The sequence below is a fragment of the Pseudophryne corroboree genome, chromosome 1, assembly GCF_028390025.1.
Source record: "Pseudophryne corroboree isolate aPseCor3 chromosome 1, aPseCor3.hap2, whole genome shotgun sequence".
NCBI lineage: Eukaryota > Metazoa > Chordata > Amphibia > Anura > Myobatrachidae > Pseudophryne > Pseudophryne corroboree.
In genome coordinates this window covers 605184078-605208253 of record NC_086444.1, presented here as the reverse complement: position 1 = coordinate 605208253, position 24176 = coordinate 605184078, and the positions used below count along the sequence as shown (strand labels likewise).

The window sequence follows — 24176 nt, the reverse complement described above, 5'->3', positions numbered from 1 at the left end:
CCACAAGACCTGCAGAAGAGAATAAGTAGGTAATTTGAGGGTGTTTCCTCCAACCTGGGAAAGAACAAAAGGTCCCAGCAACACTGCGCATATACACTGGTTACTCAGACAAGATGGAGTTTTGACCAATACATCTCACCTGAAAGAGTGACTCTAACATGGCGGTGGTTCAGGTCCACATCACAAGTAGGACGTCCATGATAGAGTGGGGTAAACTGGTCCAATACTGGAGTGGCTTTGCAGAAGTGTATCCTGGGTAAAACTGTTGAATCATGGGTACATTCACCTCAGCAGAGTGAAGAAAAAAATATTCTTTTTAAAAATCGATTAAAAAATACTTGTTGGTCAAAAATTTACAAACCAAGTAGATAATCCCTTCTAATATAAATAGATATGCTATTAGCAACAAAAAAAAACACAAAAAATAAGAATTTACTTACCGATAATTCTATTTCTCGGAGTCCGTAGTGGATGCTGGGGTTCCTGAAAGGACCATGGGGAATAGCGGCTCCGCAGGAGACAGGGCACAAAAAGTAAAGCTTTTCCAGATCAGGTGGTGTGCACTGGCTCCTCCCCCTATGACCCTCCTCCAGACTCCAGTTAGGTACTGTGCCCGGACGAGCGTACACAATAAGGGAGGATTTTGAATCCCGGGTAAGACTCATACCAGCCACACCAATCACACCGTACAACTTGTGATCTAAACCCAGTTAACAGTATGATAACAGAGGAGCCTCTGAAAGATGGCTCCCTAAACAATAACCCGAATTAGTTAACAATAACTATGTACAAGTATTGCAGATAATCCGCACTTGGGATGGGCGCCCAGCATCCACTACGGACTCCGAGAAATAGAATTATCGGTAAGTAAATTCTTATTTTCTCTATCGTCCTAGTGGATGCTGGGGTTCCTGAAAGGACCATGGGGATTATACCAAAGCTCCCAAACGGGCGGGAGAGTGCGGATGACTCTGCAGCACCGAATGAGAGAACTCCAGGTCCTCTTTTGCCAGGGTATCAAATTTGTAGAATTTTACAAACGTGTTCTCCCCTGACCACGTAGCTGCTCGGCAGAGTTGTAATGCCGAGACCCCTCGGGCAGCCGCCCAAGATGAGCCCACCTTCCTTGTGGAATGGGCCTTAACAGATTTAGGCTGTGGCAGGCCTGCCACAGAATGTGCAAGTTGAATTGTGTTACAAATCCAACGAGCAATCGACTGCTTAGAAGCAGGCGCACCCAACTTGTTGGGTGCATACAGTATAAACAGCGAGTCAGATTTTCTGACTCCAGCCGTCCTTGAAATGTATATTTTTAAAGCTCTGACAACGTCCAACAACTTGGAGTCCTCCAAGTCGCTTGTAGCCGCAGGCACTACAATAGGCTGGTTCAGGTGAAACGCTGATACCACCTTAGGGAGAAAATGCGGACGCGTCCGCAGCTCTGCCCTATCCGAATGGAAAATTAAATAAGGGCTTTTATAAGATAAAGCCGCCAGTTCAGATACTCTCCTGGCGGAAGCCAGGGCCAGTAACATAGTCACTTTCCATGTGAGATATTTCAAATCCACATTTTTTAGTGGTTCAACCAATGGGATTTGAGGAAATCTAAAACTACATTTAGATCCCACGGTGCCACCGGAGGCACCACAGGAGGCTGTATATGCAGTACTCCTTTGACAAAAGTCTGGACCTCAGGGACTGAGGCCAATTCTTTTTGGAAGAATATTGACAGGGCCGAAATTTGAACCTTAATAGATCCCAATTTGAGACCCATAGACAATCCTGATTGCAGGAAATGTAGGAAACGACCCAGTTGAAATTCCTCCGTCGGAGCACTCCGATCCTCGCACCGCGCAACATATTTCCGCCAAATGCGGTGATAATGCTTCGCGGTGACTTCCTTTCTTGCCTTAATCAAGGTAGGAATGACTTCTTCTGGAATGCCTTTTCCTTTTAGGATCTGGCGTTCAACCGCCATGCCGTCAAACGCAGCCGCGGTAAGTCTTGAAAGAGGCAGGGACCCTGTTGAAGCAGGTCCCTTCTCAGAGGTAGAGGCCACGGATCGTCCGTGACCATCTCTTGAAGTTCCGGGTACCAAGACCTTCTTGGCCAATCCGGAGCCACTAGTATCGTTCTTACTCCGCTTTGCCGTATGATTCTCAATACCTTTGGTATGAGAGGCAGAGGAGGAAACACATACACCGACTGGTACACCCAAGGTGTTACCAGCGCGTCCACAGCTATTGCCTGCGGATCTCTTGACCTGGCGCAATACCTGTCCAGTTTTTTGTTGAGGTGAGACGCCATCATGTCCACCATTGGTCTTTCCCAACGGTTTATTAGCATGTGGAAAACTTCTGGATGAAGTCCCCACTCTCCCGGGTGAAGATCGTGTCTGCTGAGGAAGTCTGCTTCCCAGTTGTCCACGCCCGGGATGAACACTGCTGACAGTGCTATCACGTGATTCTCCGCCCAGCGAAGGATCCTGGCAGCTTCTGCCATTGCACTCCTGCTTCTTGTGCCGCCCTGTCTGTTTACATGGGCGACTGCCGTGATGTTGTCCGACTGGATCAACACCGGTCTTCCTTGAAGCAGAGGTTCCGCCTGGCTTAGAGCATTGTAGATTGCTCTTAGTTCCAGAATGTTTATGTGAAGAGACTTTTCCAGGCTCGACCACACTCCCTGGAAGTTTCTTCCTTGTGTGACTGCTCCCCAGCCTCTCAGGCTGGCGTCCGTGGTCACCAGGATCCAATCCTGTATGCCGAATCTGCGGCCCTCCAATAGATGAGCCCTCTGCAACCACCACAGAAGAGATACCCTTGTCCTTGGAGACAGGGTTATCCGCAGGTGCATCTGAAGATGCGACCCTGACCATTTGTCCAACAGATCCCTTTGGAAAATTCTTGCATGGAATCTGCCGAATGGAATTGCTTCGTAAGAAGCCACCATTTTTTCCAGGACTCTTGTGCATTGATGCACAGACACCTTTCCTGGTTTTAGGAGGTTCCTGACCAGGTCGGATAACTCCTTGGCTTTTTCCTCGGGAAGAAAAACCTTTTTCTGAACCGTGTCCAGAATCATCCCTAGGAACAGCAGACGAGTTGTCGGCATTAATTGGGATTTTGGAATATTCAGAATCCATCCGTGCTGCTTTAGCACCTCTTGAGATAGTGCTAATCCCATCTCTAGCTGTTCTCTGGACCTTGCCCTTATTAGGAGATCGTCCAAGTATGGGATAATTAATACGCCTTTTCTTCGAAGAAGAATCATCATCTCGGCCATTACCTTTGTAAAGACCCGAGGTGCCGTGGACAAACCAAACGGCAGCGTCTGAAACTGATAGTGACAGTTTTGTACAACGAACCTGAGGTACCCCTGGTGTGAGGGGTAAATTGGAACGTGGAGATACGCATCCTTGATGTCCAAGGATACCATAAAGTCCCCTTCTTCCAGGTTCGCTATCACTGCTCTGAGTGACTCCATCTTGAACTTCTTTATGTACAGGTTCAAGGACTTCAGATTTAGAATAGGCCTTACCGAGCCATCCGGCTTCGGTACCACAAATAGAGTGGAATAATACCCCTTCCCTTGTTGTAGAAGAGGTACCTTGACTATCACCTGCTGAGAGTACAGCTTGTGAATGGCTTCCAAAACCGTCTCCCTTTCGGAGGGGGACGTTGGTAAAGCAGACTTCAGGAAACGGCGAGGTGGATCTGTCTCTAATTCCAACCTGTACCCCTGAGATATTATCTGCAGGATCCAGGGATCTACCTGCGAGTGAGCCCACTGCGCGCTGTAATTTTTGAGACGACCGCCCACCGTCCCCGAGTCCGCTTGAGAAGCCCCAGCGTCATGCTGAGGCTTTTGTAGAAGCCGGGGAGGGCTTCTGTTCCTGGGAAGGAGCTGCCTGTTGCTGTCTCTTCCCTCGACCTCTGCCTCGTGGCAGATATGAATAGCCCTTTGCTCTCTTATTTTTAAAGGAACGAAAGGGCTGCGGTTGAAAAGTCGGTGCCTTTTTCTGTTGGGGAGTGACTTGAGGTAGAAAGGTGGATTTCCCGGCTGTAGCCGTGGCCACCAAATCTGATAGACCGACTCCAAATAACTCCTCCCCTTTATACGGCAAAACTTCCATATGCCGTTTTGAATCCGCATCGCCTGTCCACTGTCGCGTCCATAAAGCTCTTCTGGCCGAAATGGACATAGCACTTACCCGTGATGCCAGTGTGCAGATATCCCTCTGTGCATCACGCATATAAAGAAATGCATCCTTTATTTGTTCTAACGACAGTAAAATATTGTCCCTGTCCAGGGTATCAATATTTTCAATCAGGGACTCTGACCAAACTACCCCAGCACTGCACATCCAGGCAGTCGCTATAGCTGGTCGTAGTATAACACCTGCATGTGTGTATATACTTTTTTGGATATTTTCCATCCTCCTATCTGATGGATCTTTAAGTGCGGCCGTCTCAGGAGAGGGTAACGCCACTTGTTTAGATAAGCGTGTTAGCGCCTTGTCCACCCTAGGAGGTGTTTCCCAGCGCTCCCTAACCTCTGGCGGGAAAGGGTATAATGCCAATAATTTCTTTGAAATTATCAGCTTTTTATCAGGGGCAACCCACGCTTCTTCACACACGTCATTTAATTCTTCTGATTCAGGAAAAACTATAGGTAGTTTTTTCACACCCCACATAATACCCTGTTTAGTGGTACCTGTAGTATCAGCTAAATGTAACGCCTCCTTCATTGCCAAAATCATATAACGTGTGGCCCTACTGGAAAATACGGTTGATTCGTCACCGTCACCACTGGAATCAGTGCCTGTGTCTGGGTCTGTGTCGACCGACTGAGGCAAAGGGCGTTTCACAGCCCCTGACGGTGTTTGAGGCGCCTGGACAGGCACTAATTGATTGTCCGGCCGCCTCATGTCGTCAAACGACTGCTTAAGCGAGTTGACGCTATCCCGTAATTCCACAAATAAAGGCATCCATTCTGGTGTCGACCCCCTAGGAGGTGACATCCCCATATTTGGCAATTGCTCCGCCTCCACACCAATATCGTCCTCATACATGTCGACACACACGTACCGACACACAGCAGACACACAGGGAATGCTCTACACGAAGACAGGACCCACTAGCCCTTTGGGGAGACAGAGGGAGAGTCTGCCAGCACACATCAAAAAAGCGCTATATATGACAGGGATAGCCTTATAATAAGTGCTCCCTTATAGCTGCTTTATATATATCAAAATATTGCCATTAAATTTGCCCCCCCTCTCTGTTTTACCCTGTTTCTGTAGTGCAGTGCAGGGGAGAGACCTGGGAGCCGTCCTGACCAGCGGAGCTGTGAGAGGAAATGGCGCCGTGTGCTGAGGAGATAGGCCCCGCCCCTTTTCCGGCGGGCTCGTCTCCCGCTATTTTGTGAATCCAGGCAGGGGTTAAATATCTCCATATAGCCTCTGGGGGCTATATGTGAGGTATTTTTAGCCTTTTAATAGGTTTTCATTTGCCTCCCAGGGCGCCCCCCCCCCAGCGCCCTGCACCCTCAGTGACTGCGTGTGAAGTGTGCTGAGAGGAAAATGGCGCACAGCTGCAGTGCTGTGCGCTACCTTTAGAAGACTGCAGGAGTCTTCAGCCGCCGATTCTGGACCTCTTCTTACTTCAGCATCTGCAAGGGGGCCGGCGGCGCGGCTCCGGTGACCATCCAGGCTGTACCTGTGATCGTCCCTCTGGAGCTGATGTCCAGTAGCCAAGAAGCCAATCCATCCTGCACGCAGGTGAGTTCACTTCTTCTCCCCTCTGTCCCTCGTTGCAGTGATCCTGTTGCCAGCAGGAATCACTGTAAAATAAAAAACCTAAGCTAAACTTTCTCTAAGCAGCTCTTTATGAGAGCCACCTAGAATTGCACCCTTCTCGGCCGGGCACAAAAATCTAACTGGAGTCTGGAGGAGGGTCATAGGGGGAGGAGCCAGTGCACACCACCTGATCTGGAAAAGCTTTACTTTTTGTGCCCTGTCTCCTGCGGAGCCGCTATTCCCCATGGTCCTTTCAGGAACCCCAGCATCCACTAGGACGATAGAGAAAAAAACATGTTTTTAAAAATTTTTATTAGATTCCGTCAGCAAAGTGAGGCGGAATGAAATTGACGAAATTGCTGTCGAAAAGCACTGTTGTCGAATTGACATTCTTCAATTGAATATACTTTTGTCGAAAAGCCGCATTTTGACCATTGCAGACATGTCGAATTTTGAAAATGCTGATTTGCAAAAAGTCGAATCTGAAACGGCAGGTATTTTGACGAAAAGTACTGTATTGCATTGTCGAATCTAATTCGACATGTTTTTTTTGTCGAAAATGCTCCGTTTTTCGACTTTCGCGGCAATTCGACTGCAATTGCATATACCCCATAGAATTTGATGGCAGATAAACCACTTGGCCCATGTAGTCTGCCCCTTTTTTACCTTATTGTTACCTCAAACCCTATTAGATCCTTATTTGTTTGTAAGGATATCTTTATGTTTATCCTAAGCATGTTTAAATTGCTCTACTGCATGGGTGTATTAACAAAGGAGGAGGTCTGTGTGCAACTTCCTTTGTTTGGGCCTGATTGACAGGCAGAGGCATTCACAGGGTGGGAGGAAGCATTGACGCAGCGTTTAAGGGACGCCATTCGGAGTGGCACGGTCTGGACAACACAGGCAGGGCAGGCCGCGGTGGCTGTGTGACGTCACACGCAGCCACTGTGACCCAAAACACGGCGGATAGCCATCTCTCTTCGCAGCCTAACCCTAACCTTACCGGGTGGTGCCTAAATCTAACCCCCCTTCCCGCAGCCTAATCCTAACCGTCCCAGCCCCGTATCCTAAACCCTAACCCTTCCTGGTGGTCCCTGACCCTAACCCCTCTTCCCCCCAGCCTAACCCTAACCTTCCCCCTCCCGAAGCCTAACCCTTCCCAGCCCCAGCATACTTATTTTATGGATGCCGGCAGACGGGATTCCAGTGCCAGCATTACGATCGATGTCGGGATCCTGGCGTCGGTATTCTCACCGGTGTCGGAAATTCCGAATGCCGGTATGGTGACCGCATCCTGTTTCCATTATAGTACCCTTAATACTATATTTAGTCTTTGGATTTTTGAGACCCAAGATTTTGCATTTTTTGGCATTAAACTGTAGTTGCCCAACTCTTGACCATTCCTCTAGTCTATATAGATCATCAATCATTTGTTTTACCCCACCTGGTGTGTCTACACTGTTGCATGCCTTTGTATCATCTGCTTAAAAAAAAGCATGCTTTCCCTGAAATACAATTTGCAATGTCACCAATAAAGATATTAAAAAGCACTGGTCCAAGTACAGATCCCTAGGATACTCCACATAGTAACCTTTCACTCCTGTGAATGCACTCCATTTACTACAACTCTCTGTTTTCTATCCAGCAACCAAGATAATGGAGGTCATTAAGACCCCGCCGCTGAAGCAGCGCGCAGCGCAGTTTGCCAGCAGCATCAAACTGTGCATGCGCAGTGGCTGCTCGCAGCTGCGCGGACATTCACATTGTGGCCGCATTACGGCTTTGGGGGGCGAGGCGAATGGGGGGGCGGGACCATTTTCTGGGCGGCTGCTTTTACATCACACTGACTGGCTGACAGCGCAGCCACGGTCAACCGTAGATCCAACGCATCGATCAGCAATCTAATTGCAGATGCATAGGGGGGCAGCCTCACACATGCTGGGCAGAGATGAACACAGATCGGGCTGCGTATGCAGTGATCTGCGTTCATCTCTGAATAACCCCCCCATATCCATTCAACCAATTTAGGGGCATATCCAATTATCAGTGAACAGACGTTTTCCTGATTTTTCACTGATATTTTTTCTGGCAATCCTATTAGGACACCCGAATACAAATCATTCTCGCAGAAAAACACACAGGTTCAGTAAAAGCTGTGTGTTTTCGCACTTGTGTCCCTGGAAAAAAAAAAGGATTTTGTTTTGCTTGCCTAAGGCAGGCTCCCTATCTAATGAATCATTAGAGTTCACAGTCTGGAACCTGACATTAGAGGAAAGCGTGGGGCTCTCGGGAAGTGTGGCCCATCGCCAATTTCCCCTGTACAGCAGTAGGCCAGTCCAACCCTGCGTGACATAACAGAGGAGAACTTCACTGCATGTTTGCACTTTTGTAGTTTGTAAATGACCCTTACTGTCAGGTACATAAACCATATGGGAGAAATCCCCCCAAAAAAGAGGAAAACAGTAACATCTGACGGGACACAGTTATGTGACCAGCGGTCAGGAGACCACCAGTCACAATACCAACGCCGGGATCCCAAAGCCTCAATAGCCCGCTTGTCGGCATGCTGACCAACAGGGACAATTCCCAGTTATGGGGGTGTCCACGACACCCATAGAGTGGGAATAGAACCTGCGGCGAGCGCGCCAGCCCGCAAGAGGCTTTGTTGCGCTCGCCGCCCATCTAACAGCCAGGATCCCTGAGTCGATATGGTGACCGCCGGTCACTCAAACCCAACCCCAGCTGACAACTAAAGATGTAGCCACGGTCATCGTGGCTACATCTCAGCGTAATCGCGCCTAACATGTGTCTAGCACGTCTAAGACCCACTCGCGCCTTAGATGCGCACGTGCCCCATTTGCATGAATGGGGATGGCAATAGATACAATTTTGGCATGACCAGGCGCACTGAGAGTGCACGTTTGCCACAGATGAAGCCACGAAGAGCGTGCCTACATCTGTATTCAATACTTATTAATAACTTATTTTTTTGTATGAATTTATGCAGCAGTGCATATAAAGCTTCTATTATACTTTCACAAAAGGTTGTATACACCTGACTGCTCTATTTGTTCTGCACTGTTTGAGTTGCTTGGTGCCTGTGCATTGAAAGACGCTGACAGACCAGAGATCACTTGCTACAGCTGAGGTGTAGGGAGAACGGCTGAGAACGGTGAGTTGGGGACATTAGTGTGAAGATTAGCGAGAAATTAAAAAATGTGCAGTGTGTGGTGGTGCAAATTGTTAAACATATTGTGAAATCTTTGTATAATCAGATTATGTGATAAACTTTGTAAAACAAAAGGGAAGTTAATGGGAATCATTAGAAACGTAAAACAGTAATTAATGCAGGGTTTTTTTTGTTTATACAACATACTTGTACATTTTAACAGAATACCAGTATCAGCACAGCTGTCAGGCTATTATTGAGCCGTTTGCTAATCACGATTGCAACATAGGCAAGAATTTTGAAATGAAGGTGAAAATGAGGTTATGATGCGTCTATCTGATAAATTATAATCTGTGCACACAAGGCCGTAACTAGGATGGTGCGACGTACCACCAAACAGGGCACCGTTCGCAAGGCAGGGGGCACTGTTCTGCAGCACCTGCCAATTTTCTGTTTTAACCAATCTCACTTGCTACTTCCTCCTCTTTAATCCACGGCATTACCTGGCCGCCCCATCAACTCTTCAAGTCCATAGGCATCTGTAGTCACACACCATTTTATTCAAGGTATTTAATGCACACATTTTCTATTTACTCTCATACTTCCCATACATGAGCAAATATCTCCATTAGTAAAGTGTTTGACTGCAATAAGGAAGGTCATGGGTTTGAATCTTGGGTATGACAGTATTTTGAAATGTGTGCTTTAAATAAGGAAGATGTGACTGAGGGTCCTGGGTATGACTGCAAATAAATGTGTGATTTAAAAGAAAGGATAATGTAACTAAATGACAAAGAGTTCTCAGATTAAGTGCATAAATAATAATATAAAAGGATTGGTGTCCAAATCAATTGTCATGGCAGTGTTCTGTAAAGTGTAGGTGTTCTGTAAATGTATACGTATGTATATCATGCTATCATGTTGGAAGGGGGCACCATAGCAAGTGCTTCACTGGGCACCAGAGCTCAGCTTTTGTCCCTGATTTTAAAATATATGGTGGGGGAAGGGGGGGTTACAATACTTTTTCTGACTTAGGCAACAAAATGTCTAGTTACAATCCAGTCTGTGTGGTTTTTATTTGTAATAAACTGTAATTGACGGGTATGCGTCGTTGGGTCGACATAACTTAGGTCGACAGTCATTATGTAGACCACTATTGGTCGACATGCATTAGGTCAACATGGTCACTAGGTCGACATGTACTAGGTCGACAGGTCAAAAGGTCGACGTGAGTTTTTGTACTTTTTTGTGTCGTTTTCTTCGTTAAGTGACGGGAACCCCAATTAGTGCACTGTGTTCGCTCGCGATGCTTCGGGCAAGGTTACCGTTCCCAATTGTAGTCCATGTGAATCGTAAAGTATGAAAAAGGTCAAAAATTTAAATAAAAATTGTGTTGACCTAATGACCGTATCCCGTAATTGACCTGGAATTCCAGCCATTGCTGAAGCAAATGAACACACAGAGTAGCTTTCCCATAACTGCACCACAAATAGGCCACAATTATATGCTAAGCTGCTACTATTTTGAAACAAATGCAGGTTGGAAACTGCAGCATGTGCCCCTGTATTAAGACAGGCATATGTCACATATACTTGCACCCAGTGGCGGATCCAGGGATGGGGGGGGGGGGGGGGGACTCGGGCCCGTGCCCCCCCTGTCATTTGTGGCCTCCGTCCGCAGTGTCGTCGTCCCCTGGCGTCGGCGCCGCACAGGGAGATGACGGGCGCCCGCCGAGATTGTGTTACCAGCGGGCGCCCGTCTCCCTGCACAGCGACAGCCAGAGGCAGGAGCTCAGTACTGAGCTCCGGCTTTCGGCGCTGTCACTGTGCGGCGTGCGCTATGGGAGAGACGTCAGTCATGATGTCTCTCTTATAGTGCTGAGGAGAGGACGCCAAGAGGAGGACTGCAGCGGTCTGGAAGCGGGAACGGGGCTTGGTAAGTATGTTCTGTTTTCTCTTCCTTAATGCAGCAGGGGCATCTACTGGGGGCAAACTATGGGGGACATTACTACTGGGGGGGCATCAACAAGGGGCATTACTACTGGGGGGGCATAACTACTGGGGGCATTATTACTGGGGGGCATCTACTGGGGGCATTACTACTGGGGGGTCATCTATTGGGGGCATTACTACTGGGGGCCATCTACTGGGGGCATTATTACTGGGGGCCATCTACTGGGGGCCATCTACTGGGGGCATTATTACTGGGGGCCATCTACTGGGGGCATATCTACTGGGGGGCATTACTACTGGGGGGTCATCTATTGGGGGCATTACTACTGGGGGCAGCTACTGGGGGCAAACTACTGGAGGACATTATTACTGGGGGGCATCTACTGGGGGCAAACTGCTGGGGGACATTATTACTGGGGGGCATCTACTGGGGGCAAACTACTGGGGGAGATTATTACTGGGGGTCAACTACAAAGGGGCTAACTACTGGGGGCATACTACAGGAGGGCATTACTACTGGTGGCGTAACTACAGGGGCATTACTGCTGGCGGCTTAACTACAGGGGGGCCAGACTACTGGGGGCATAACTACAGAGGCCAAACTACTGGGGGATAACTACAGGGGCCAAACTACTGGGGGCATTACTACTGGGGGCTAAACTACAAGGGGGGCATAACTACAGGGGCTAAACTACAATGGGGCAAACTACAGGGATGCATTACTACTGGTGGCTAAACTACAAGCAGGCAAACTACAGGGGTGCATTACCACTGGGAGGCTAAACTAAAGGGAGCAGGAGTAAACTATTGGGGTCATAACTGCAGGGGCATTACCACTGGGGGAATAACTACTAGGGTGCTAAATGATTGGGGGCATTACTACAGGCAACATTACTACTGGGGGCAATACGAGCATTGCATAAGGGGCACCACTACTATGGGGTTTATATAAGGGGCACTACCAGTACAGTGGACATTGCATAATGAGCGCTACAACTGTGGACAATGTATAAGAAGCGCCACCTCACATGCACCGAAGCCGCACGCAAATTTACTTGCCCCTTTCATGGTGCCCCCCCTATCATTTTCTTTGGATCCGCCCCTGCTTGCACCCGTGTTTTTAACCATTTGTTTTCCTAACAAAGGCCCTCATTCCGAGTTGATCGCACGCTAGGTGCTTTTAGCAGCATTGCAAACGCTAGGCCGCCGCCCTCTGGGAGTGTATCTTAGTTTAGCAGAATAGCGAACGAAAGATTAGCAGAACTGCTTGAAAAAATTTTCCTGCAGTTTCTGAGTAGCTCCAGACCTACTCCTAGATTGCGATCACCTCAGTCCATTTAGTTCCTGCTTTGATGTCACAAATACGCCCTGCGTTTGGCCAGCCACTCCCCCGTTTCCTCAGCCACTCCTGCATTTTAGCCTGACATGCCTGCGTTTTTTAGCACACTTCCGGAAAACGGTCAGTTTCCGCCCAGAAACACCCACTTCCTGTCAATCACACACCGATCAGCAGAGCGACTGAAAAGCGTAGTTCGCCCCTGTGTAAAATTGCTTAGTTTTGTGTGAAATTACATGAAGCGTGCGCCCTGCGGCCCATACGCATGCGCAGAACAGACGGTTTTTAGCCTGTTCGCTATGCTGCGAAAAACAGCAGCGAGCGATCAACTCGGAATGACCCCCAAAATACGCATTTACTATTAGGTAACAATTAAGCTTCAAAAACCTTTCTAATGTTGCAGAAATAACTTTCCATAAGCATTCAGCTTGTTCGGCACTATGCAAAGTTAAAATGTAGCTTGAAGTATTTTCATGATGTTGGCTGTATAACTGTAAACATGCTGCTTTACCAGCATTTTGCACTTACACTGCCCACACTTGTTGCACAGATAAATGTTGATGCTTATGACAAGGCCTGACAGCCATTCACTACTTGACATACTGGTGCTTGTAGAACTATAAGCCCCAACAAGCCCATAGCTGCCACAGTATGCTAAATATTGAAGAAATACAAATGTCAGGTAGCCTGGATGTGATTTTGCATGCAGTTCCACATCATTCCTACGTAAGAAAAATACAAACCATTTGTTTTATTATTTCTTTAAAATGAAAATACAATTTTCCCCAAAGCCATTGTTTACTTCTATATTATACTGTTAAGTTCATAGGTAATCTTCTTTCCTGTAGTAGCCTGTATGTATTGACAAAACATGAGAGCACAGTTACTTGGTCCTTGGTAAGCCAAGAACAAATAAATGGATCAGTTCATGAACAATCGGGGGGGAGGGGGAGGCTTGCGTCTGACTAGCTAGAGGGTAGATACACTGGCGCACAAAGGGTAGCAACTGCGCCAGCCAAATAGGTGTAACCATGCCCCCATGGGTGTATCTATAGTGGATGCAGGTGGTGCCATTACTATGAGGCCCAGAGGCAGGGCCGGCTCCAGGCATGTTCGACTGGAGCGGCCGCGCGGGGCGCCACTCTTTTAGGGCGCCGCACGCTGCGGCCGCCATATTCCTGCCTGGAGCCAGCCTTCAAACTGTGTGTGTGTGCGCGCAGCGCGCTGTGCGGCGCCGGCGTCTGACGTTAGACGCCGGCGCCGCGCAGCGCAGACGGAATCGTTCATCCGTCCAGCCGCCCGCCCGCCTGCCTGCCTGCCTGGGCCCACAGCAGTACTCCCCCTCCCGGCTCCCAGCACCGCAGTCCGCAGTGACAATGCCATGTAAGTTACATGGCATGATCATGTTACATGATGTAAGTTAAAATCTGCACTGTGGGGGCATTATATATCTGGCACTGTGGGGGCATTATGTTTATTCATGTGGGGGCATATCTGCACTGTGGGGGCATTATATATCTGGCACTGTGGGGGCATTATGTTTCTTGCACTGTGGGGGCATATCTGCACTGTGGGGGCATTATATATCTGGCACTGTGGGGGCATAGCTGCACTGTGGGGGCATTATGTTTCTGGCACTGTGGGGGCATATCTGCACTGTGGGGGCATTATGTATCTGGCACTGTGGGGGCATATCTGCACTGTGGGGGCATTATATATCTGGCACTCTGGGGGCATATCCGCACTGTGGGGGCATTATATATCTGGCACTGTGGGGGCATATCTGCACTGTGGGGGCATTATATATCTGGCACTGTGGGGGCATATCTGCACTGTGGGGGCATTATATATCTGGCACTGTGGGGGCATAGCTGCACTGTGGGGGCATTGATTCTTGCACTGTGGGGGCATATCTGCACTGTGGGGGCATTATATATCTGGCACTGTGGGGGCATATCTGCACTGTGGGGGCATTATATATCTGGCACTGTGGGGGCATAGCTGCACTGTGGGGGCATTGTTTCTTGCACTGTGGGGGCATATCTGCACTGTGGGGGCATTATATATCTGGCACTGTGGGGGCATATCTGCACTGTGGGGGCATTATATATCTGGCACTGTGGGGGCATATCTGCACTGTGGGGGCATTATATATCTGGCACTGTGGGGGCATTATGTTTCTTGCACTGTGGGGACATATCTGCACTGTGGGGGCATTATGTATCTGGCACTGTGGGGGCATATCTGCACTGTGGGGGCATTATATATCTGGCACTGTGGGGGCATAGCTGCACTGTGGGGGCATTATGTTTCTGGCACTGTGGGGGCATATCTGCACTGTGGGGGCATTATGTATCTGGCACTGTGGGGGCATATCTGCACTGTGGGGGCATTATATATCTGGCACTGTGGGGGCATATCTGCACTGTGGGGGCATTATATATCTGGCACTGTGGGGGCATAGCTGCACTGTGGGGGCATTATGTTTCTGGCACTGTGGGGGCATATCTGCACTGTGGGGGCATTATGTATATGGCACTGTGGGGGCATATCTGGCACTGGGGGCATTAATGTATCTGACACTGTGGGGGGCAATAATGCATCTGGCACTGTGTGGGCACTTATGCATCTGGCAATATGTGGGCATTTATGTATCTGGCACTGGGGGGATTTATGTATCTGGCCCTGTGGTGGCATATCTGGCACTGTGCGGGCATTTTTATATATGGCACAGTGGGGACATATCTGGCACTGTGTGGGCATTTTTATATCTGGCACTGTGTGGGCACTTATGTATCTGGCACTGCGGGGGCATCATGTATCTGGCACTGTGGGGGGCATATCTGCACTGTGGAGGCACTTATGTATCTGGCACTTTGGGGGCATTTATGTATCTGAACTGTGGGTGCATATCTGGCACTGTGTGGCCATTTATGTAGCTGGCACTGCTGGGGGGCATGTCACGTGTAGCTGGCACTGCTGGGGGGCATGTCATGTAGTGTTCCCGCTAGGCGTCTGTGGCTAGGCAATGTGTCTCAGTGCTGTGCCTGGCGCAAAGTGTATAGGAGGTTCTACCTGGTGCAGTGTGTATTAGCTGCACTACTGTGTGGTGTAATGCAAATTGCCACTATTATGTGGCCACGTACCTTCCCCACGAAGTAACTCCCATTAATTTTTGCTGCGCACCTTCGGCGCGCACTGTCCATGCTTTGACATATAGGTGTGGGAACAACAAGCAGTATGTACATCATTTTGCCCTCCTAACTTAAAAATGTGCCCTCCCTGTGATCAGCACCATGCCCTAAAAAGTGAACACTATCCTGTGTAGCTGGCACTGCTGGGGGGCATGTCATGTGTAGCTGGCACTGCTGCGGGGCATGTCATGTGTAGCTGGCACTGCTGCGGGGCATGTCATGTGTAGCTGGCACTGCTGGGAGGCATGTCATGTCTATCTGGCACTGCTGGGAGGCATGTCATGTCTATCTGGCACTGCACATTATGTGTATCTGGCACTATACTGGAGACATTGTGTGTAAGGAACACTACTGTGGCTATGTGTAAGGCTGCTAATTGTGTGAAAATATTTTTACAGTTTGATGATATGAAGTTACGAGTCCACGCCCACTTTTCCAGAGGCCACACCCACTTTTCCGGGAGCGCGCGCGCCTTCGGCGCGCGCATGGGGGGGGGGGGGGGCACTTTTACATTTTCTCGCTCAGGGTGCTAGTAGGCCTGGAGCCGGCCCTGCCCAGAGGCATAGGAGGCACACCTCTGGGGCTTATCTCAACTGCATCCAGGTGCAATTGTGTGGTGGCATGTGTACTAGAAGCAGTACAATGTAGCATATTGTTAATTTGGGGCACTGCAATTATGAAAGATGTCTGACCATTTTTGCTGGCTTTGGTTTTGACTTTAATTCATCGTCCAGTTTTGGTTTTGTGAAAATGTTGTGACTGGTTTTTACATTTTTGTTTTAAATTGACAAAAAAAAAAGCTAAAATCACAAAATGTGTGCCTTTTTGGGTATTATTAACCTCAATAACATTAATTTCTAGTAATTTCACCCAATTTTAACCACCTCACAGCTCATAATATTGTTTTCATCCACTTTAGGACAAAAGGCTACTCTGAGCTAGCTGAGTAAACTAAGGCCCAGATTTATCAAGCCTTGGAGAGTAATAAATTGCATGGTGATAAAGTACCAACCAATCAGCTCCTAACTCTCATTTTTCAAACACAGTCTGTAACATATAAGTTAGGAGCTGATTGGCTGGTACTTTATCACCATGCTATTTATCTCTCTCTAAGGTTTGATAAATGGGGGTCTAAGTAACAGTAAGGCAAGGCCTAGTTGCAAAAAGACTATTAAAGAATGAAAAAAAGATTGATTCATTCATTGAGTATGGTAGGCACGTTATCCATATTGATGAATTCAACATACACAAGCTGTACAATTAAAAAGAGCAATTCTTTTTTTACTTTTTTCACAAATGACAATTCTTAGTGACGCATCACTCCGCTTATATTTATTATGTCAAAAATAAAAGAACAATACAAAAAAAGATTGATCGATTGTGGGAAGACACTGATGTGAATGGAGGTTTCTCTGTGAGGACTAGCAGCAAAAAGACAATAAAAGAAGAATAAAATAAATAAAAAAGATTGATTCATTGTGGAAGGCATTGGCAATTGTATGGTCCACTAGGGAAAACACTGATATGAATGAACTTACCTCTGTGAGGCCTAGAGGCAAAAAGACAATAAAAATTAATAAAAAATGATTGATTGATTGATTGATTGATTGATTGATTGATTGTGGTAGGCAACTATATGGTCCATATTCTCTATAAGGTGAGGCCTAGTGGCAAAAAGACAAAAGACTTCAAGCTGTCATTGATGTTAAAGGGGGCAATACACGGTATTAAGAACTGGGGTATGTAAACTTTTGATCGGGGTCATTTGGGTAGTTTCTGTTGTCATTATGATTTAAAAAGAGTAAACACAGTTGTATGACAATAAATGGCTTCACCTAACCACTAACCATGAGTGAAAGATAAGTTTGTGAGTTATCATTCATATTCTCTGACAAATGGCCAGAAAATCACAAATTCTGCTAGGGTATGTAAACTTATAAGCACAACTGTATACACACGTACACACCCACCATAAACACACACACACACACCCCCACCATACACACACACACACACACACACACACATTTCTCTCTCACCCTCCACTTACCTAAGTCTGGCTGGCCGCCACTGTAATTACTGTCCCTCACTCTACAGCAGCCTGGTCCATTTAGCTCTGCCCCCTTCTGTCCCATTTAGCTCCGCCCCCTTCCATTCTGTTTAGCTCCGCCCCCCCTCCTCTGAGCCGTACACAGTGCTGTAACACAGGTGAGGGAAGGCAGTGGCGCACCCAGGGGGGTTTCCGGGCACCCAGAAACCCCCCTCCACCAAAAAAAAAATTATATATACATATTTTTATTTTATTTTTGCGACATGAGTATTATTAATGGCTGTCTAGCATCCTCTGCAGCCTGCTGTCTTCCTGGTGGCACTTGTAAGTGCTTAATAAAAGTTTACTTTATTTTAATTACAGTACATATATATCCATGTGCATACATATATACACACATGTATATACATACATATAAACACACAAACATATGATATATATACATGCGTATATACGTGTACTGTATATATATATATATATATATGCATGTTTAATATGCTGTGTATATGTATATATGTATGTATATGTGTGTGTGTGTGTGTGTGTGTGTGTGTGTGTGTGTATACGGTATATATATATATGTGTGTAGATATATATATTACACACAGACACACTAGTTTTACGGACCCAGCATATACTGGGTCACCTCAGTTCCCACCCCCGTGCTTGGCTCCACCCAGTTCTGGAAACCCCCCCCCCCCCATGCAAATCCTGCGTTTGCCACTGGAAGGGGAGTAGGCTTTTCATGCTGCCAGCGCCACTGCCTGTCATACAGTGACAGGGACATCCGCTGGCAGCAGCAGCAGGGGGGACAGGACGGCGCAGCAGCAGGGAAGGGATGCAGAGCAGTGGGAGCGCCTCTTCATCCCAGCGCCTCCCTGCACTGCATCCCTTCGCTGAGCAGGTAGCGCAGGGCCTGCCGGTATCTAATAGCACAATAATTATTCTCACATTCATATTATGTGTACAAAGCAGCCAGTGAGTGCTCAGCTTGCACGTGATTAAGAAGTTGATGTATGAAGCGGTAAAAAGAGAGGAGAAGTGTACCAGTGGAGAAGTTGCCTATAGGAACCAATAAACTTCTACCTATCGTTTTATAGAATCTACTTGATAAATGCTACATCAAAGCTGATAATTTGCTACGGGCAACTTCTCCACTGATCCACTTCTCCACTCTTTTCACTGCTTCATACATCACGCATAAGTTATTTTCCAGTTTGTGATAATCAGGGCTATTTAAATAAAGAAGTAAGGTAGAGGGTTTGGTGTAACAGTGAAACTTTGCCCATGTACCACCAAGACTTGATTGAGAGTCTTTAACAGAACTTCCATCTCATGAATGGACATCAATGGTTGGGTGTCTTTGACTACTGGGAGGAAACCATCAATGGTTAAAGCTGCGATGGCCCCTGATCACATGTATGCAGTCTGCTGTTGCTGCACATATACAGTCTGCGGACAACATACAACATCAGACCTCTGCAGCCGAAGTTCACCGCCAATGATAATCCATCAATAGCAAAACTATTTACCATCTGAATTAGACCATCAGTGGTAACTAACCATCCATTGTCTGTGACCTAGTAAAAAGAAGATAATTACATGTATCCTGTAAGTGAATTGACGATGATGATCCATTTCCTGATCCAAATAAAAAGATAAACTTCAAGCTCTCAAAATAGCCAAACAATGGCCAAGCATCAGGGTCACTGTGCAACTTGCTACATATTTGTGTTACCAAATTGGAAAAGCTCTATATTTGGGCAGATCATTAGACTAACTCTGACTTCAATGGAGCATGTCTCCAATAGCGCTGAATTTAAAATGTGATTTTTAGGCACAGCTTTCAGTTTGGGCTCCAAACGCAACAATATCAAGCCAACTACCTGATATTACGGATGGTCATCGAATAGTGGTGGTGATGTTATATAGCCGTGGCAAGGTAATCATTGATGGTTATTTGGTGTGCATGCAGAGTCGACACTGAGACGCTAGGAATTTGTGCACACGCAAAGGTGTCAACAGCTAAGTAGAAAATGCAGTATGCGCCATCAGTTGGCCATTGGAAAATATTATGCAACGGTTCTCAACCATCGCAACCCAAAACTATTTCCATCGAGCTGGGAACATCTTTGGATGCCAACCAGCAGCTTCCGATGTCCATCACTACTTGATAATGCCAGAGATATCACAGTGGGTGGCCACCTTAAAAGATGATCTTATCATTAATGACACTCCCACCAGAGACTGGGGCAGCACACATTCATGTTGTGAGATGGGATGTGATGAAGGTATGCACACATTCAGCTCATGTGTGAATAACTGCTGATATACTGTATGTTTTACTGGCTGATCACATTAAATGTTGGATCAGCAGGCTGGGTTTACAGCCCTTTTAGAACTATTTTGAGACGTTACCAAACTCTGATTCTGCCTCTCCAAATTATTTTACCACACCTATTTTGCAAAGGTATAAGGAAGGACCCACTAATGTAATTATTGCTATGGTCATGCTAATGTCTTCATGTGCTAAGAATATGTTTAGAAGACTTTAATAATTTCAGCAACACCGTTCAGTTTAAAAGTAGAATTTATCTTACCCTTAATTTTATGGACATGTTCAGAAATGTGAAAATTGAACTACCAAGGTAGAGATGGCGCTGACAAGTGTTTTAGATCCTCGAGCTGCTGAATAGGAAGGGCTAGTTAGACCCTTTAGGAGCAAATAGGTAAAAAGTAATTCAGCGCTGATAGCTAGTTAGATAAGTATTAAGAAATTTATTACTTAAGAACATACATCATTGATTCTTTATATAATAACATATATTTTACTGTTGCAACAGATGATAATAAAATAAAAAAAAATTATTATGGTACCAAAAACCAAAAAATTAAAAGTTCCAAAAGTAGGGCCAAGATCAAGGACCCACTAATGTAATTATTGCTATGGTCATGCTAATGTCTTCATGTGCTAAGAATATGTTTAGAAGACTTTAATAATTTCAGCAACACCGTTCAGTTTAAAAGTAGAATTTATCTTACCCTTAATTTTATGGACATGTTCAGAAATGTACATGATCAAGCAGTGTACTTCAGAGTATGTTATTATTTCTATGTACATGGAAATGATAGCTGCCGAGTTAAACTAAACTAAATGAATCACTAGAACAGTGCCACCCAGTGGTGAAGTCATTAAAATGAAAAATACCAGAACATCAATGCAAATTTGCTAACTGCACACAATCAGGCTTATTTAACTTAAGGAATGCAAAAGTTGAGTACAAACATGTTTATCTTTGTTTAGAACAATTCATCAAAAACAGTGTGTTTGATGCAACCTAGTATTTCATGTGGGGGAGGGAGTTTTCCAAATCCAATTTTAGAGAAAAGCGGAAAAACTGTTGCAGTGAAGCCAAGTACACATTGGCACTAAGGGGGTCATTCCGAGTTGTTCGCTCGCAAGCTGCTTTTAGCAGCTTTGCACACGCTAAGCCGCCGCCTACTGGGAGTGAATCTTAGCTTATCAAAATTGCGAACGAAAGATTAGCAGAATTGCGAATAGACACTTCTTAGCAGTTTCTGAGTAGTTCCAGACTTACTCCGCATCTGCGATCAGTTCAGTCAGTGTCGTTCCTGGTTTGACGTCACAAACACACCCAGCGTTCGCCCAGACACTCCTCCGTTTCTCCAGCCACTCCCGCGTTTTTCCCAGAAACGGTAGCGTTTTTTCACACACACCCATAAAACGGCCAGTTTCCGCCCAGAAACGCCCACTTCCTGTCAATCACATTACGATCACCAGAACGAAGAAAAAACCTCGTAATGCCGTGAGTAAAATTCCTAACTGCATAGCAAATTTACTTGGCGCAGTCGCACTGCGGACATTGCGCATGCGCATTAGCGACTAATCGCTCCGTTGCGAGAAAAAAATAACGAGCGAACATCTCGGAATGACCCCCTAAGTTAACATGTTTTAACATTTTCGTAAAAACATTAACAAAACACATGTATTAAATAACAGTAAGTACAATGTTTAAGTCTGCAACATATACATTTTTGTAATAAAATAGCATTTATTATAAATAACATTGCTACCTCATAACATCGCTGAACACATTATATGGTGGTTTATGCAGACATCTATTAACTTACCATTATGTATTTGGATCTAGGGAAGAAACTCATAATACAGCATACATCCAAATAACATACATACAGAATTGCAATGCTAAACTTCATGAAAAAAGTCTAATTAAACAATTAATATTAAGTACCTGTTTTGCATCCTTGGGAGTGTTTTATAGAGATGTAGTCATGTGACCGGCGGCCAGGAGACCACCGGTCACATTACCTCCCCCTACATCCTGCATTCTCACAATCCTGAGGGACTACTTCCACGACACCGAGTGGGAATACACTACCCTCCCCCCCCCCCCCCCCCCCCCCACTGGTATTCTGCATCCGGGATTCCGGTGTCGGGATGCTGACCGCTGGGATCCCAAACACCGGCATCCCGATACACACCCATTTTATATTGCCGTGATCCTTCAACTGTGTGTGTTTATGGATGAAGACTACAGTCTTTCTGTCTGTAACCAATCAATTTCCTGTAATGTTTCTCTACAGTAGACAGGCCTTGTTACATAAAAGGGAAATTAAATCCAGTGGCCAAGGGTCAATGCCTGCTCAGTCACTTTATTGCTGTTGGCATGGCCCCCGAGAGCATCGCTGCACCCCAAATGGGTGAGTGGTCAGTTTATAGAGGCCAGCACATATGGCTATTATGCTAGGAGTATGACTGGAGGTTAGAAGCCCTACACAGTCATCCCCCATTCCAAACTCTGTGAACATTGAATTAGAAAATAGGGATTTGATACCTACCGGTAATTCCTTTTCTCCTAGTCCGTAGTGGATACTGGGGTCTTGTACTTTAGTACCATGGGGTATAGATAGATCGGGTCCACTGGAGCCTGGTAATTTAAAACCTTTAGTGTGTGTATGTGTGTGCTGGCTCCTCGCCTCTATGCCCCTACTACCAGACCCAGTTTAGAAAAATGTGCCCAAGGAGCCGCGTGCATGTCTCTGGAGCTCCAGAGAGTTTTCTATTTTTATTTTAGTTTATTATTTTCAGGTAGCTCTGGTTGGCAAAACTCCCGAGGAGACGGACATAATATGAGAGAAGAAACAATACAACAGCTGTGAGGCAACAAGCCAACACACAACCAGAAATGAAAGGAGGGAGCTAACCAGAACAGAGAATAGCAACGCCACCCTAACCAGGATAGCATTGCTATCCCAACAACATAACGGGACCACAAAACCGGTCCAACCAAATGCTTACACAGGTAAGCAGGAACGAAGCACTGAGGCGGGCGCCCAGTATCCACTACGGACTAGGAGAAAAGGAATTACCGGTAGGTATCAAATTTCTTTTTTCTCTTACGTCCTAGTGGATACTGGGGTCTTGTACTTTAGTACCATGGGGAAGACCCAAAGCTCCCAAACGGATGGGAGAGTGCTGAGACCCCTGTAAAACCGCCTGACCAAACTGAAGGTCATCCATGGCCAAGGTATCGAACCAATAGAATTTAACAAACGTGTTCGAACCAGACCAAGTAGTAGCTCGGCACAACTGTAGGGCCGATACTCCGCGGGCAGCCGCCCGGAAGACCCCACCGACCTCATCGAGTGGGCCTGAATAGACGTCGGCAAAGGCAGAGCCGCCGAGGTATATGCTTGTTGAATGGTCAACCTGAGCCAGCGAGCAATAGGTTGCTTAGAAGCTGACCGACCAATCTTGGAGGCATCATAAAGGACAAACAGCAAGTCAGACTTCTGATGATGGGCCATCCTTTTGACATAAATCTGTAAGGCCCTGACCACATCCAAGGACTCAGGACCAACAGAAGCATCAGACAATACCGAAACCACAATGGGTTGATTCATATTAAAGGCCGACACCACTTTAGGCAAAACTGAGGACGGGTCCTAAGTTCCGCCCTGCTTCATGAAATATCAAATAAGGGCTCTTACAGGACAAGGCCCCCAATTCAGAGACACGTCTGGCAGACGCCAATGCTAATAACATCACCATCTTCCAGGTGAGAAATTTCAACTCCACCCTATGTAAGGGTTCAAACCAGTCCGATTGTACAAAGGACAGAACCATATTGAGGTCCCACGAAGCCAAGGGAGGTACAAAGGGTGGTTGCATATGAAGAACTCCCTTCAGGAAAGCTTGTACTTCAGGCAACACGGCAAGTTGCTTCTGGAAGAAAATAGAGAGTGCAGAATTCTGAACTTTGATGGAGCCTAACCGTAGACCAAAATCCACTCCCGCTTGCAGGAAAAGTAGAAAACAACTGATTCTAAATTCCACAGGAGACACCTTTCTACTTTCACACCAGGAAACATACTTTTTCCAGATACGATGATAATGTTTCGATGTAACCACCTTCCTGGCTTGGACCATGGTGGAAATGACCCGGGAGGGAAGACCGTTCCTAGCTAGAATTTCCCTCTCAACTTCCAAGCCGTCCAGAGCCATGAATAGGAGGTCCGAGTACCATGCCAGTCGAGGCCAATCCAGGGCAATTAGAATTGCCTGAACGCTTTCCCTTCTTAGTCTTTTGAGAATCCTTGGAATTAGCGGTAGAGGAGGGAACAGGTATACAAACT

The 24176-nt window shown here is 46.5% G+C and overlaps 1 protein-coding gene across 3 annotated transcripts in view; it reads left to right on the top strand.

The window, feature by feature from the left end:
* The first annotated feature begins 8896 nt into the window (after positions 1–8896).
* LOC134902137 (uncharacterized) overlaps positions 8897–24176 on the top strand; it is a 96070-nt gene continuing 80790 nt past the window's right edge. The window contains exon 1 of one of the 3 annotated variants that reach the window (XM_063914365.1): positions 8897–8969. The gene's annotated coding sequence lies outside the window, so the exon portion shown is untranslated. Of the gene's footprint in view, positions 8970–9459; positions 9533–24176 lie in introns of those variants that run through there. The other 2 variants (XM_063914367.1, XM_063914366.1) reach the window with 2 other exon arrangements.